The sequence below is a fragment of the Tribolium castaneum genome, chromosome 8 (genome assembly GCF_031307605.1).
Source record: "Tribolium castaneum strain GA2 chromosome 8, icTriCast1.1, whole genome shotgun sequence".
NCBI classification, from domain to species: Eukaryota; Metazoa; Arthropoda; class Insecta; order Coleoptera; family Tenebrionidae; genus Tribolium; species Tribolium castaneum.
This window is the reverse complement of record NC_087401.1, coordinates 187,766-200,514: the sequence shown is the minus strand read 5'-3', so window position 1 is coordinate 200,514 and position 12,749 is coordinate 187,766. Positions and strand designations below refer to the sequence as shown.

The following is a 12,749-nucleotide window of genomic DNA, read 5'->3' as shown; positions in this document are numbered from 1 at the left end:
CGAAGACTGATCACAGCACACGATAAACAATGACTGGTCTAGAACATCATAAAAATCAAAGGAAGGGACTGATAAGGAAAAAGAAGACAGCAGTAATAGAACAAAAGTTCTGATTTGCATTTCGCAAACAGATAACGAAAGTGAAAGAAGTGAAAAGTACAAGAGAGCACTGAGTGAAAAAATGGCGGTTTCAAGTCCTCCATTGACACTCGAAGCCATCAAGGGTGCCATGAAGACCCTTCTGGCACCCATCAGCGAGAGACTCCAACGTCTCGAGGAGGCTGTTTTTTCAGACAAGGCCTCCGAATCCGGTTCCACATCAACATTCACCGGATTTTCAGCCCACTCGCTGAAATCCGGGGAATCCGACCTCATGGAAACCGAAGGCTTCAGCCCAGTGAAAACTAGAAAGAAGCGCCCAGCGCCATCTCGGAGCCCCCAGTCCATTGAGACTCAAAACAAGTTTTTGAGTCTCTCCGAAGAGGAGGAATCGGAAGACTCCGAGGCCCCCCTTGACGTCGAAGCCCCTTTGCAAGGGGAAAAGCGCAAAAAGAAGAAGAAAAGCTCTTCTTCTTCGAAGCAGAGCTTCACGCAGGCAGCCCCCTTAAGGTCCTCCATCGCGGCGGGCCACCTCCCCGGTAGCCCCAAAGGCCCCATCTTGGCAGCCCCTCAGGTTTCCACACCGACAGCCCCCCAGGGCTCCGCTCCGACAGCCCCCCAGGGCTTCGCCCCAACAGCCCCTCAGGGCTCCGCCCCGACAGCCCCCCAGGGCCCCACTCCGGCAGCCCCCAAGTCCTCAAGGATTCCCCCATTTTTCAGCGAGATGCAGGAAAATGGCACTTGGTTTCCCAAAAGGCCAACTTCACCAAGGCGAGGTGCGTAAGCGATCAAATCCGCATACAGCCTGCTACTGTTGCTGATTTCAGGTCGTTCACGAGGTTTATGGAAGCCGAAAGGATTCCATTCCACACCTTTACTCTCTCGGAAGAGAACACCACCCGCGTCGTCCTGAGGGGAATTCCAGTCCAGGTGTCAACCGATGAGGTGTTTGCGGACTTGAAATGCCAGGGTTTCAATCCCATCAGCACCCATCGGATGCACACCGGGAAGAGACAACTTCCGCTGGTGCTCCTGGAGGCACCACTCGACCAGCCGAAGGAAGTCTGGAAGATAAAGACTGTCTGCAGCCTGATGGTCAAGGTTGAAAAACCGAAGAAATCAGGCAAAGCAGCCCAGTGCCATCGATGCCAGCGATTCTTCCATGCTCAATGGAATTGCACGGCAGAACACCGATGTGTCAAGTGCGGGGAAGCACATGACACAAAGATGTGCGCCAAGGAGCACAAGGAGCCTCCCAAGTGCGCCAACTGTAATGGCCCCCACACGGCCAATTACAGGGGCTGCCCGCAGTTCCCCAAGCTGCAGAAGACCGCCGCCCCCAAGACATCCGCCCCCGCAAAGGTGGTCGCCCCCAAGGCAGCAGCCCCTCAGAAGGCCGCCGCCCCCAAAACAGCAGCCCCCAAAAAGGCCGCAGCCCTCAAACCAACTGCCGCCCTCAAGGTCGTTTCCAACAAGGCAAACCCCACCGCCACCAAAGGCGAAGGAGGCACCAAAAAGACTGCTCAACAGCGTCAAACGGTGACCTTTGGATTGCAAAGGAACCAGATCGTCACGGCCGTGGCGATGGCAGAGTCCGGAGGAGTTGGCTGAAAAGCTTTCAGCCTTCGTTGCTCTTCTTCTGAATTGTTGATGGGTGCAAATCAATTAATTCAGACTTCTTTTCAGGTTGCGTTTTGGAACGCCAACGGTCTTCGAGCAGCCCGGGACGAGCTTGAAGAATTCATCAACAGGTTGCAACTGGACATCGTACTTTTCCAATTCCAATTCTCGAAGAGGACCGAGGACCCAGATGAACCCCTGACCCCGACAACCCCCGAAGAAGTTTCCGGAGTGATACGGAAACTGAAAAAACGTAAGGCATCCGGACCAGACGAAATCAGCAACAGGGCTCTCAAGAACCTCCCGCTGAAAGTCATCGTCGAACTGACAGGTATTTTGAATGCAATGTTCTGTTTCAGATATTTTCCACAGCGTTGGAAAATGGCAACGGTCATTTTCATCCCGAAACCGGGGAAGGACCCAAAGATTTCCCAGAACCACAGGCCAATCAGCTTGCTGTCGGCTGTGGGAAAGGTCGCAGAACGTCTCATCCGCTCCAGCCTCCTCCAGCTCACCCAGGAGCGGCACATCGTCCCCGACGAACAATTCGGCTTTCGGTCGAATCATTCAACAACTGATCAGCTACTACGAGTCGTAGAGCACGCTTCCATTAGGATCGAGCGCAAGCAAGTTACTGGTGCAGTGTTTCTCGACGTGGCAAAAGCATTCGATGCGGTTTGGCTCGATGGGCTTATTTATAAGCTCCATCAGACTGGCATTCCACTCGCAATGGTTCAAATGATCAGATCGTTTCTCGATGGACGCCGTTTCCAGGTGAGAATCAATAACTCTGTTTCAGATCCCCAGGACCTGGAAGCCGGAGTCCCTCAGGGCTCCGTTCTTTCACCCCTTCTTTACTCCATTTTCACCCACGACATCCCAAAAACTGACCGTACGACACTGGCAATATACGCAGATGACACAGCGATTCTCACCAGATCGAAGCAACCCTACATGGCTACCCGCTACTTGCAGGAGTCTGTGGAAGGCATCGAAAACTGGTGTCGCAGGTGGCTCATAAACGTCAACCCCGACAAAAGCCGAGCGCTTTTGTTGGCACGACGTAGAGTCAGCACTGATGGGTTTGTTCGATTGTTCAACGCGGATATTCCCTGGTTTGACCAGGTCAAATATCTCGGGGTCATTCTGGACAAAAAACTCTCCTTCGGCCCACATCTTGGCTACGCACTCGCGAAGGGCAAGATGGCCACGTGAATGCTGAGATCTCTCGTATGTCGGCGGAGCGCGTTGTCAATTGACAACAAGCTCTTGTTGTACAAATCAGTGATCCGACCTACCATGACTTATGCTTCTGTGGCTTGGGCGTTCGCGCCCTGTAAGACTCGGATGCATAAGTTACAAACTTTCCTAAACAAATTTCTCCGTCAAGCATTCAACGCCCCGTAGTTTGTTCGCAACAACCAATTGCACCGAGAGGCGAAGATGCCGACGATGGAGGAATTCTTCCGTGAGACCGCCGAGCGAGCCTTTTCGAAGGCGGAAGCCCACCCGAACCCCCTGGTCCGAGAGGCCGTTGACTACGACGAAAACGGTCCGTCCAGATACAAGAGGCCAAGGATGGCTCTCTTGTGATCGAAAATGCCTTCTCACTCAGATCTTCCGAATCTGGTAAGCATCAAATGTCATTGCCACATTTATCTGTCGCAGCTCTTTTCAGATTCCATCAAATAGATCACTTCGGGGGAATCCCCGGAGCGCCCTTTTCTTTTCTTCTGGCGCCATGCAAACCGGCATGGCTGCCCAGCGTGCGTTCAGGGATGAAGGACCAATGGTTCCGATCCCTAAGGTGATGCGAGGGGTTTTAGTGGGAATTGTCGGCTTGCACATTTACCGACCGAGTCCCACATAACCAGACCTAGTCTGGTATGCGTAAAAGCATTTTCCCTCTCCAAAAAATAAATAAATAAATAAATAAATTATGTCGGATGGTGATAGCAGTAATAAAATATATTACTTTTAAAAACAAAACGAAAGTTTTAAAAAATGTTGATTGTGATTTAGATTATGGCCCCGAAACTGATATGGAGCCAGATATTATTAACACAGAAGATTTTCATATAAATAAAAAAAGTATTTATTGAGAATCTAAAAAAAACTAAAGAGGAAATTATTCTTATTAGTAAACAGTAAACAGTAAACAGTAAACCAAAAGTCATGTACTTTGTGGAGGCAAGAACGATTAAAACGGTTGACTGCCTCAAATTTTGGTAAGATTTGCAAATTGAAGCAAAATACAGACCGATGCAAAACTATTGCTTCAATATTATATCTAACGTTTTCTGGAAATAAATTCAGGGTGTATCAGAACTCACTCCCCACCGGAGAGGTGCTAGTGGTAACAGCAATAGAGATGGCAAAAATGCAAAAAAATGTAGGTCTTTTATTCTTAGTTTGCGAGATAGAGAGGTCTCAAAATGACTAATTCCACAAGCTCTCTCCCAGGAATACTGCATACAGTAGATGCGTTACTAAAGAATAAAAAATAATTCAAGTGCCCATTTTTATTGTCCGTTCTACCTATTTTTGTTTTCCTAGCAACGTGATTTGTTCCCCTAATCCTCTAGAGCAAGGCCTTTTGTGATTGGGTATTTTCAAACGTTCTTATCTCCCAAACGCAAAGAGTTAAAATTTTTTTGTAAAGGAACTTTAGCTTCAGAACTGCCTAAACTATACGCACATTTCCGGTGGGGAGTGAGTTCTGATACAGGCTGTATACGGAATATGGTAGGTATTGAAAATGAAAAAAAGCAATATGCCAGTTTAAAGGAATTCTAAATAAAAAAATCTACCCTGTGGGCTATTTATCTCAGAAGAGTACCCCTTTCTGACTGCAAGTCATGATGGCCTTTTGGGTAACGATGGACTGGTAGAAATAAAATATCCCTTTAATACTAAAGATTTTATTCCCGAAAAAGCAATTAGGACAAAAAATAAAATTTGCCACATTAAACAAATCAAATTTATCAAAATTAAAAATTAATGATAATTATTTCTATCAAGTTCAGGGGAAGTAAATATAACAGGTTGGGAATATTGTTATTTTGTCTCTGGACGCCAAAGGGCATATTAAATGAAAAAAAATACAATGTTTTTTGAAGAGAATTTACCAAAGTTAGATAGCTTTTATCATGAACACCTGTTGCCTGTCATTTTAAAAAATGAAATTTTAAATTTTTATTGTTTTGTCGTAATTTTATATCTATAAAAAATAATGAGTGCTGTATAGTTGTACTAAAGACAATAATATACTTAAACTGGTCAAACTGAAACTAGATACTGAGCATATACGAACTTTTTACTGGGCAAATTTTATAAAACACTGTGCGTGGTTTACTTGTCATTTAAATTTTTTACTGTGCAAAAACGAATTAAACTCTGATCATTTATTATTTTTTACTGATCAAAATCGAATTTATTACAGATCGCTTTATTTATTTATTTATGTATTTATTAATGTTCCTGTTTTATTTTTTATATTTATTTTGATTAATCCCATTTTAATAAATTATAACTTTTAATAGTATTTGCTTGTATTATAATTATTTTTATGTTTTATTTCTCTAATCTAAGTAATTATTAAATTTTTAATAATAATAACCGTATTTCATTTTTGACATTTTAGTTAGTTGCATAGGTTAGCTGATTTCATAGATTATAATTGCAGTCTCGATCGAGCAGTCAAAGCCTGTCCAAGCCTTTACCTGTTCAGATTAGCGACAACCCTTTGCGACTTGCACTTGTGCTAGTTGTGCGCTCCACCTTGCGTGAAAAATCGTTTTTCTCAAAACGAACCAAACCATTTTCAAAGTGAGGTCCAGGCCAAAACTCCCTCACAAAACTGTGCCTACAAAGCGCACTTTTGATGCCATCGGGGATCGAACGAAAATCCGAAAACCGAAAAGAGTTCCGCTCATCAGAATTCCGCCTCCGGCGGAATTGACCCCACCGATACCAGCGACGCCCAAGCCAACCACATCGAAACCGGAAATGGTAAATTCCAAAAGACCTGTTCCAATCGCCTCCGACTAAGAAGATGGCTAGGACACCACCCCCAAGCCCAGGTAAGTCGAAGATAAAGATCAAAAATAGATTTGGTCCATTACCGGTGGAAGAAATGGAAATCGGGACACCAGGAGAAGCAAACCAGTCCGCCGGTCCCTCCCAGTACACGACGGAGACACCACCATGAAAGAGCCCCCCAGAAAGACCCCCACCGCCGATTGTCATTCACGGCAAAGCAAAAGATCATGCAACACTTCTTCAGTTTTGCAAGAAACAAGCTGGTGAAAATTTCACTATCAAGTACACCCGGGAGAGGACAATCATCTCCACAAAAACCAAGAAGGAATACAATTCCATCAAGTAGAAGATGGAACAAGACGAACTGGAGTACCACACGTACACCACCAGGGAGGAGAAAACCCACGCGTTCGTGCTCCACGGCCTGGACAAAGGGCCTGAAATTCCTGAACTCGTGGCTGAGATGAAGGAGAAGGGTGTTGATCTCATCAACATGTATGAGATGAAAAACACCCAAAGGCCCCTGTTCCTCGTCATTACGGGGAAATACGAGACGCTGAACAGCATCTCCAAGAAATGCCCGGCACTAAGCCACATCCGTGTGAGCTTCCACCGGTATGTCAAGAAAACGCGCATTACGCAGTGCCACAGATGCCAAGAATGGGGCCATGCGACAAGCAACTGTCACGTGAAACCAAAATGCCTGAAATGTGCCGAGGGACATTGGACAAGAGATTGCGAAATCGGCGAAGACGCCACACCAAAATGTGCGAACTGCGGAGGCCCCCACACCGCAAACAATCTCAATTGCCCCGTTTATCAAAAGCGGGTGCAATACATCAATGAGAGAGTTGCACATGAAGACGACAAAGCGGGCCGCAAACCCACCCGCTACATTCCAGCCCCGGCCCCCAAAACCAACGCCTGGACGAGGGCCCCCACGATGCAACCGCAGCCTGTGCCCCCCACGATGCAACCGCAGCCTGTGCCCCCCACGGCTGCATCACACTGGCCAGCGCTGAGCCAGCGCTACCTCCATCAACAACAGGAGCCCCCCAAACCCCCAGGGACGATGACAACGGCCGAAACCCTCGCGCAGCTCTCACAGGCGTGCAAAAGGTTAGATCAGTTAGTTGACTTATCTAAAATGCTCAAGGCGGTAGTTGATCTCACCACCCTGCTGGAAGGGTGCACAGATCCTACCTCCAAATTTATGACAGTTTTCGAATTCGCCCAAAATCTTCACACTTATGGATTTTAAAGCCATTTGTGTAATTTGGAATGCTAATAGTGTCAAACAAAAAATTGACGAATTAATTGCTTTTTTACATTCTAACAACGTAGACATTTTGGCCATCAGCGAAACTAAATTAACATCTAACGATAGATTTTATATTCAAAATTACAACATAATAAGGCAGGACCGAGTAGACGGTTCTAATGCGGCGGGTGGCGTCGCAATTTTAGTCAAAAAAGGTATTTCATTTTCAAAATTAACGTTACCACGAACCACAATAGAAGCCGTCGGAATTAAATTAACTAATCAAATTCATTTTATTGCAATTTATAACCGCCCGTGTTATAATATTTCACAACGCGATTTAGAAAACCTAAATAATATCGGTAATAAAGTAATTATAGCTGGGGATTTCAATGCGACTCACAATACCTGGGGATGCCATCAAAATAATACAAGCGGAAATACCATATATAATCTTAGCATTAGTAGCAATATCATCATAAACCAACCGCGGTCACCTACTCACTTTCCCTCCAATAATTCCACCCCGACAGTAATAGACTTAATCCTTACGAAGAATTTCTTGTTGGAAAACGACCCTCAGTCTCTTTCACAACTAAATTCCGACCATAATCCGGTAATTTTCGAAATTTCTAATCTCCCTAAAGATAATGATAACCGACAAATAACTTCCTTTAAAAATACCAACTGGCATAACTTTCGTATAGATTTAGATAATGAAATCCAAATTAATCATAATATTTTAACCACCGAACAATTAGAACACGAAATAAATAAGTTTACAAAATCAATTCAAAAAATTAGGAAAAAACATTCAACCACGCGAATAGTCACTTCCTTAAGAAAAACAAAATACCGGATAACATTGTTAATATCATTAAAACTCGTAATCGCGTCAAGAAACGATTGCAAGTCACCGGTGACATTACACTCAAACCCCAAATTTCGGCATTAAATAGTCAAATAAAGAATCTAATACGCGAACATAAAAATAACGTTTGGCAAACAAAATTAGCTTCACTTAACCCTAACGATAATTCACTTTGAAAAATGACAAAATTATTGAAACGTAAATCTTATGATATACCGACACTTATCGCGAACGGCACCCCAGCAGAAACGACGGAACAAAAGGCGGAGGCACTGGCGGCACAATACGAATCAGTACATAGAGCAGATCAAAATTTCAATAACGAACAAAATGATATTAAAAGGCAAGTTGAAGAATTCATAAATCAAAATCGCGAGCAGATAAATTCACAACACTATCTATCACGAATTGTAACAAACCCTACCGAAATTGCAGAAATAATTAAAAAATTCCCCAATAACAAAGCCCCGGGGCTAGACGAAATAGAAAATAAAGTAATTAAAAATTTCTCACGTAAAGCTTTAGTACAATTGACAAATTTAGTTAATGCAATGTTCAAATTAAATCATTATCCCCAATCATTTAAAATCGCAAAAGTAGTACCCATTTTCAAACCAGGTAAAAACGCGCAATTACCGTGTAGTTACAGACCGATTAGTTTACTTTCTTGTATCTCCAAAATTTTCGAAAAGGTAATTCATTTTAGACTCAGCAAAATTCTTCAGAAAAATAAAACAATTAATAATTGCCAGTTTGGATTTAGACCGAAACACAATACCACACAACAACTTGCCAGAATCGTTAATGATATACAGATTAATTACAATAAAGATAAAGTTACCACAATGGCTTTACTTGATATTAAAAAAGCATTTGACCGCGTTTGGATCGACGGTTTAATATACAAAAGGATCCATTACAAAATTCCGAAAAGTTTAATCCTATTAATCCATTCATATTTAACAAATCGGGAACTCCTAGTACAATTAAAAAACACCCAATCAACGAGGAAATTAATTGCAGCGGGGGTCCTGCAAGGTTCCGTACTAGGTCCAACTCTTTTTAATATTTTTATAAATGACATACCAATATTCGCGAAAACAAATACGACGCTTTACGCAGACGACACGGCAATATACGCGAGCTCCTTTTCGGCCCAGATAGCGAGCAAGCAAATTCAAATTCATATTAATTTATTGGAGAAATTTTATGACAAGTGGAAAATCAAAATTAACGCGGAAAAAACACAACAAATAATATTTACACGAAAATTTACCGACCATAAAATTTGGGATAAATTACGGGTATACGATAACAAAATTACAGACGAACCGCACGTTAAATATCTCGGGACGTACATTGACACACGTTTAAATTTTTTCAAAAACACTAAATACTTAATTAGTAAAGCCTCCGCCGCCCTTAAAAACATGTACTCGCTTATGAATAGAAACAGTAAACTCACGCCACAAAATAAAGTGTTAATGTACAAAACCATATTTCGACCAATTTTGACATAAGCCGCCCCCCTATGGTGTCACCTCTCGGACACTGCCTTCAAACCGCTGGAAGTTTTTCAAAATAAATGTTTAAGATTAGCTTTGAATGAAAGTCGCTATGCTAGAATTGTCGATTTGCAGGAAAGATCGGCGACCACTAGCCTACGCGCATTTGTTAATAAACTTAGTAACAATTTTTATAGTCATCAATTAAAGTTCAATAAATTAACTCGTAGAATCACTAAATTTAGAAGTTACAACACGCCCTTCAGGCTAAAACATAAACTATCGTATCAACATTAGACAGATCCATGGAATTTTATTCTCGTGTGATCTGTCAAAGTCTAACCGAAAGAATCAGCCACCAATACAGTTGAATTAACGTCGGAAATCAAGGATCGACCTCTAGTTCGCTATGTGGTCCACGAATTTCCAAACGCACTTTTTTGTATATTTGTAACTATTTTTGTAAATAAGTAGGTTAAGTTAAATTAGTTAAAATGTCACAAAATAAATATTTTCAAAAAGTACAAAACTACAGGACTGGGGAGACCTCTGGTCCACAGTCGCGCGCTTCGGTGCATAGCTTAAGTTAACTTAGGTAGGACGCGTAATTTATGGCTCGGCGGGGTCAACAGAAAAAGGGTTTTTGTACTTCTTTCCCTTAGATTAATGATAATTTTGTTATGCATGTTAGTTATAAGAAAATTCCATATTGTATTAATTAGTGTAAGGCGCCTTCAGCGCACCAATAATTGTTTGCACTACAGGTTAAGCACGACTGCATGAACCTGTAAATTATAATTTGTAAATTAGGTTAAGATTTCTGTGTTTGTAGGATTTCTGATCCATTGTAATTGTTGTAAATTAAATAAACTATGTTGAATTGAATTGAAATAGATTACAATTAATCTATGAAGTTAAGCAGCTCTGACCCCGGTCATTACTTAGATGGGTGACCGGATAATGTAATGCCAAAAACATCGCAACTAACTCGTCTTTCGGAGAAGACGTTAAGCCGTCGGTCTCGGTCACTACTAGTGGTCGTTAGGTCAGGTCAGAGGCTGTAGATGCGACTTGAAAACTGTGGCACTTGGGTGATGGCATTACCACCATACGCATATTTTATTTTTTTTATATTCTTGACACTAAAAAGTTTTTTGTCCGCTATAGTGTTTTCGTTCGTCAACGAATAGGCGAACACATTTTGGATAATTATTTTCAATTTTATTTGTTACCCTAAAAATTACCTCTACTCATTAATGAATAAATCTTGTAGAATGCCATCAATAAAGTGAATATCAGGATATTTCGCGATTTTAGTATTTATTGTCAGTTGTGGTAAGCAGTTATTAGGATAGACCCTTTATGTCGTCGTCGGTCGAACCCCCCGGCAAAACCAACGCAGGTACAGTGGACAAGAGATAAATTATAGAGACAGAAATTTGATAAATTATGATTTCTATTCGCTGGCATTTATACATTTTTTTAATTTTTAATTAATAACATTTTTTGATAAAAACAAAAATTGAGCCCCTGCGTATAATGTATATCTAACGGGCAATCTTCTTGCTGAGAATATTTTATATAAAAAGTGGTCGCAGAATCAAATTACTTATTGACGCAAGGTAGTGTTCGTATAGAAATGCATTTCAAAGTCTCTTGGAAAGTGTGGACTATACGAAACAAAGTGCAGCTACAACTAAGAAAAAAAAACTACAGTAAAAAAATTTTTGAAATACATACCCCAATATGCAACTTAATAAACACATGTCACAAGCAGATGCAGTAAATATGTGGCTAGATTTAAAAATACCTGAAAAATTCAAAGGTAATTTGGAAAATCGCAAAAAAATTGCTTCAAAAACTTATCCGGGGTTTATGTGACAATTGTAAAATTCCCGTAAGTATTATTATTAACCATTACCTACATTTCACAGTCAAATAGCATAACAAATTTTGACATAAATGTCATAATCTATTATTTGTATATTGTTAACATATTTGATATTGTTGACATCACTTCAAATGTTAACGTCTACGCAGTTGTTGACAAGTAAACAATTGAATTGTGTACCTTGTATTGTTGACACGCTCATCCCTGTAAATGGGCTTGTTTATTTCGCACCAAAAATTTTGTTGGAATGCAATGGATTGATTCATCAAACTAATTCATTTGAATTCATTTCAATGATGATAAGCTGTTGTTACTTGATTAAAGAGTAAAATTCCTGGTATTAAAGCGTTGTTTCTAAAAGTGGGTATTCCAACTCAAATATTATTTTAGGCAGCATTTATAGGCCACCCAATACAACTGCAACTGCAACTGCCGATCAAGTACTTTTTTTATTCTTGACCTTCTTTTTCATAATTCTGAAAATATGCAGCCTGATGGTCAAGGTTGAAAAACCGAGAAAATCAAGAAAAACAGCTCAGTGCCATCGGTGTTAGCGATTCTTCCACGCACAGAGGAACTGCATGGTAGAACACCGATGTGTCAAGTGCAAAGAAGCACATGACACAAAATTGTGCACAAAGGAGAGCAAGGAGCCTCCTAAGTGTGCCAATTGTAATGGCCCCCTTCCGGCCAATTACAGAGGCTGTACGCAGTTTTCCAAGCTGCAGAGGGCCGCCGCCCCTTGACAACCGCCCGCAAGCTGACAGCCGTCGCCACGGTTGCTGTTCTCAAAGCAAACCCTACCGCCACCAAAAGCAAACGAGGCACCAGAAAGACCGCTCAACAGCGTCAAACGGCGACCTTTGGATTGCAGAGGAATCAGATTGGCACAGCCGTGGCAATGGCAAAGAGCCCGGAAGAGTTGGCTGAAAAACTCTCAGCCTTCGTCGATCTTCTTTTTAATCGTTGATGGATGCAAATCGACTAATTCGAGGCCACAACCGATGGCGAAGCACCTTCCCTAGGGAAAAAACCAAAGAAAAAGCACAGGAGCACCTGCGGTAGTTCTTTCTTTCCGGTGTGCATCCGATGGGTGCTGATGGGGTTAAAACCCTGGCGTTTCAAGTCCGCGAACACCTCATGGGTTTCACCGTCTTTGAAGGGTGTTTATCAACACGTTAGAATTCTTTCTCGCAAATAAAATTAAGGTTTCATAATACAAATAGAAAAAGCTAAAGTCCCTTCTGGCACCCAGAGAGACAGACCGTCTCCGCAGACAAAAACTCCAAAACTTTTCCCATGTCTACCTAGAACTTCATGGAGACCGACGCCTTCGGCCCAGTGAAAACAGGCAAAAAGCGAGGACCTCCATCCCCAACTCCCGTCGAACCGGAGATCGATACAGTGAACACGTTCTCAAGCCTGTTCAACAAGGACGTTTTCGATCCGACCCCGTCGGAA

General features: G+C 42.1%; 1 long non-coding RNA gene across 1 annotated transcript; it reads right to left on the bottom strand.

Moving 5' to 3' along the window:
* Positions 1 to 10,559: 10,559 nt before the first annotated feature.
* Positions 10,560 to 12,373, bottom strand: LOC135266970 (uncharacterized). Its single transcript, XR_010335190.1, has 3 exons — positions 11,260 to 12,373; positions 11,138 to 11,207; positions 10,560 to 11,093 (listed from the first exon to the last, which is right to left on the bottom strand). It is a non-coding gene; the product is annotated as an uncharacterized LOC135266970 (long non-coding RNA).
* Positions 12,374 to 12,749: the final 376 nt, after the last annotated feature.